The following is a 5,031-nucleotide window of genomic DNA, read 5'->3' as shown; positions in this document are numbered from 1 at the left end:
TGCAACTACTTTTGAGTCCCTGCTGTGGATGATGTTACTCAGAGCCACATTTGCAGTGGAGGCAGCGTGGAGCTGATTCAAAGAACAGCGCAGGAACAGGCCCTTTGGCCCACCAGGACTGTACCAACACACAATGCTTTTCTAAACTAACTTTTGCCTCTATGCTGTCTGTAACCCTGTATTCCCTGCTTATGCATACTTCTGTTAAGATATCACTTGCTGCCTCCACCGCCTCCTAGCAGCACTTTCCAGGTAGTTACCACCCAAGTGTAGAAGAAAACTTGCCACTCCCTTTTACCTTAAACCTATCTTCCATAGTACTAACCTGGAAAAAAGACTCCCGACTAAGATTCTTAGCAGTGTAGATGAGCAGAGAGATCTCGGTGTCTATGTACACAGATCCTTGAAAGTTGCCACCCAGGTTGACAGGGCTGTTAAGAAGGCATACGGTGTTTTAGCTTTTATTAATAGAGGGATCGAGTACCGGAACCAAGAGGTTATGGTGAAGCTGTACAAAACTCTGGTGCGGCCGCACTTGGAGTATTGTGTACAGTTCTGGTCACCGCATTATAAGAAGGATGTGGAAGCTTTGGAAAGGGTGCAGAGGAGGATGTTGCCTGGTATGGAGGGAAGGTCTTACGACGAAAGGCTGAGGCTGTTTTCATTAGAAAGAAGGTTGAGAGGAGACTTAATTGAAACATATAAAATAATCAGAGGGTTAGATAAGGTGGATAGGGAGAGCCTTTTTCCTAGGATGGGGCGGTAGGAGGTGGTGTCGGAGAGTTGGCGTCTGGCCTCGGCGATGTAACCGCCTCAACCTCTCCACCCCTCCCACCCACTCCAACCTCTCCCCCGCAGAACGGGCAGCCCTCCGCTCCCTCCGCTCCAACCCCAACCTCACCATCAAATCCGCAGACAAGGGTGGCGCAGTGGTAGTATGGCGCACTGACCTCTACATCGCTGAGGCCAGACGCCAACTCTCCGACACCACCTCCTACCGCCCCCTAAATCATGACCCCCACACCCGAGCACCAAACCATCATCTCCAACACCATTCATGACCTCATCACCTCAGGGGACCTCCCACCCACAGCCTCCAACCTCACTGTTCCCCAACCCCGCACAGCCCGTTTCTATCTCCTTCCCAAAATCCACAAACCTGCCTGCCCTGGTCGACCCATCGTCTCAGCCTGCTCCTGCCCCACCGAACTCATCTCCACCTATCTGGACTCCATTTTCTCCCCTTTGGTCCAGGAACTCCCCACCTATGCCCTCCACCTCCTCCAGGACTTCCAATTCCCTGGCCCCCAACACCTCATCTTCACCATGGACGTCCAGTCCCTATACACCTGCATTCCGCATGCAGATGGCCTCAAGGCCCTCCGCTTCTTCCTGTCCCGCAGGCCCGACTAGTCCCCCTCCACCGACACCCTCATCTGCCTAGCCGAACTCGTCCTCACCCTCAACAACTTCTCTTTTGACTCCTCCCACTTCCTACAGACTAAGGGGGTGGCCATGGGCACCCGCATGGGTCCCAGCTATGCCTGCCTCTTTGTAGGTTATGTGGAACAGTCCCTCTTCCGCACCTACACAGGCCCCAAACCCCACCTCTTCCTCCGGTACATTGATGACTGTATCGGCGCCGCCTCTTGCTCCCCAGAGGAGCTCGAACAGTTCATCCACTTCACCAACACCTTCCACCCCAACCTTCAGTTCACCTGGGCCATCTCCAGCATATCCCTCACCTTCCTGGACCTCAGTCTCCATCTCAGGCAACCAGCTTGTAACTGATGTCCATTTCAAGCCCACCGACTCCCACAGCTACCTAGAATATACCTCCGCCCACCCACCCTCCTGCAAAAATTCCATCCCCTATTCCCAACTCCTCCGCCTCCGCTGCATCTGCTCCCACGATAAGACATTCCACTCCCGCACATCCCAGATGTCCAAGTTCTTCAAGGACCGCAACTTTCCCCCCACAGTGATCGAGAACGCCCTTGACCGCATTTCCCGCAACACATCCCTCACACCCCGCCCCCGCCACAACCGCCCAAAGAGGATCCCCCTCGTTCTCACACACCACCCCACCAACCTCCGGATACAACGCATCATCCTCTGACACTTCCGCCATCTACAATCCGACCCCACCACCCAAGACATTTTTCCATCCCCACCCCTGTCTGCTTTCCGGAGAGACCACTCTCTCCGTGACTCCCTTGTTCGCTCCACACTGCCCTGCAACCGCAGGAAATGCTACACTTGCCCCCACACCTCCTCCCTCACCCCTATCCCAGGCCCCAAGATGACATTCCACATTAAGCAGAGGTTCACCTGCACATCTGCCAATGTGGTATACTACATCCACTGTACCCGGTGTGGCTTCCTCTACATTGGGGAAACCAAGCGGAGGCTTAGAGACCGCTTTGCAGAACACCTCCGCTCAGTTCGCAACAAACAACTCCCTCTCCCATTCTTTAGATGACATGTCCATCATGGGCCTCGTGCAGTGCCACAATGATGCCACCCGAAGGTTGCAGGAACAGCAACTCATGTTCCGCCTGGGAACCCTGCAGCCCAATGGTATCAATGTGGACTTCACCAGTTTCAAAATCTCCCCTTCCCCAACTGCATCCCTAAACCAGCCCAGTTCGTCCCCTCCCCCCCACTGCACCACACAACCAGCCCAGCTCTTCCCCTCCACCCACTGCATCCCAAAACCAGTCCAACCTGTCTCTGCCTCCCTAACCTGTTCTTCCTCTCACCCATCCCTTCCTCCCACCCCAAGCCGCACCCCCATCTACCTAACCTCATCCCACCTCCTTGACCTGTCCGTCTTCCCTGGACTGACCTATCCCCTCCCTACCTCCCCACCTATACTCTCTCCACCTATCTTCTTTACTCTCCATCTTCGGTCCGCCTCCCCCTCTCTCCCTATTTATTCCAGAACCCTCACCCCATCCCCCTCTCTGATGAAGGGTCTAGGCCCAAAACGTCAGCTTTTGTGCTCCTGAGATGCTGCTTGGCCTGCTGTGTTCATCCAGCCTCACATTTTATTATCAGGGATAGTGATGTGTCTGCTCTTTCAACCTGAAAGTAACCGCGTCTGTGTGGGTTTTGTCTGGGTGCTCCGGTTTCATCCCACAGTCCAAAGATGTGCAGGCTAGCTGAATTGGCCATGCTAAATTGCCCATAGCGTTCAGGGGTGTGTGGGTTATGGGGGAATGGTTCTGGGTGGGATGCTCCAAGGGTTGGTGTAGACTTGTTGGGCTGAAGGGCCTGTTTCCGCACTGTAGGGAATCTGATCTAATCTAAAGTAAGGCTATATGTACACTCATTCCATCAAATTCTCCCAGGACAGGGACAGCGCTGGGTTAGATAACAAAGTAAAACTTAGTCTACTCTTAAACTAAAAAGATCACCTAACTCTACCCCATCAGTCTAATCTAGATCATTGGTAAAGTGATGGAAAGTATCATCAACAGTGCCATCAAGCAGCACCTGCTCAGCAATAACCTGCTTACTGACAGCTCAGTTTGGGTTCAACTGCGGCCTCATTGCAGCTTTGGTTCAAACATGGATAAAAGAGCTGAATTCCAGAGGTACATTGAGAGTGACAGCCTTTTACACCAATGTCACACTTGAATAAGTGTGGCATCAAGGAGCCCCAGCAACAGTGGAGTTAAAGGGAATTGGGGAAACATTCTCCGTTTGTTCGAGTCATACTTAAGTCAAAGGAAGATGATTGCGGTGGTGGAGTTCAGCCATTTCAGCACAAGTTCCTCAGCTTAATGCCCTCGACCCAACCATCTTTAGACATTTCAATGACCTTTCCTCCGTCATCAGATCAGAAGTAGTATATTTCCCTATGACTGGACAACATTCAGCACCGTTTACAAGTCCTCAGATTTTGAGGAGTCCATATCTGAATCCAGTATCCAGGTTTGGGTTGACAAGTGGCAAGAAACATTCACACCCATTGCTGCCAAGCAATGACAATCTCCAAAAAGAGCATCTAATCATTTATATTCAATGGCGAACCACCACATCATTCCACTATCGACATCTTGGAGCTTACTAAAGACTGAACTGTCTACCATCTACAGAGCACAAGTCAGGAATGTGACTCTGCATATGCCTACATGTGTACAACTCTGATAACACTCAAAAATCTCTACCATCCAGGACAAAGCAGCCCCTATATTGGCACCCGATCCACAACTTTCAATGTTCACTCTATCCAGTGCTCAGTAGCAGCAGTGTGTTCTATTCATAGGATGCACTGCAGAGTCTCCTGAGACAGCACTTTCCAAACCCAGGGGCACTATCTTCTTGAAGGACAGGACAGCAGGGGAACAACACCTCCTGCAAATTTCTCACAGCCCCACGCCATCCTTTTCTGGACTTATATGACTGTTTTGTTAGTGTCACTGGGTCAAAATGCTGGAACTCTGTTCCTCATAGCATTGTGGATCTACCTCCAAATAGAATGTAGCATTAAAAGGCAGCAGCCTCATAACACCAGGGACCTGATTGTGGATGATCAGCCATGATCATAATGAATGGTGGTGCTGGCTCGAAGGGCCGAAGAACCTACTCCAGCACCTATTGTCTATTGACCTGGGTTCAATTTCAACTTCAGCTGACCATCTGTGTGGAGTTGGCACATTCTTCCTGTGTCTGCATGGGTTTACTCCGGATGCTCCAGCTTACTCCCACAGTCCAAAGGTGTGCAGGTTTGGTTGACTGGCTGTGCTAATTTGCCCGATAGTGTCCAGGGATGTGCAGGCTAGGTGGGTTAGTCACAGGAAATACAGGGATAGGGTAGCGTTGAGTCTGGGTGGGATGCTCTTCAGAGAGGCAGTGTTGACTTAATAGGCCAAACAGCCTGGTTCCCCACTCTAGGGTTTCTACGATTCTGTGAGCACCTAGGGGCAGCTAAATGGTAGTGGTGGTGGATTTGGAAGATGCAGTGGAAAATATTGTAACACAGGAGAATATGGATTAAATGGTGTTGTTGGGGGAAAGTGGTCC

Source organism: Stegostoma tigrinum, chromosome 42 (genome assembly GCF_030684315.1).
Source record: "Stegostoma tigrinum isolate sSteTig4 chromosome 42, sSteTig4.hap1, whole genome shotgun sequence".
Lineage (NCBI taxonomy): Eukaryota > Metazoa > Chordata > Chondrichthyes > Orectolobiformes > Stegostomatidae > Stegostoma > Stegostoma tigrinum.
This window is presented reverse-complemented; position numbering follows the sequence as displayed.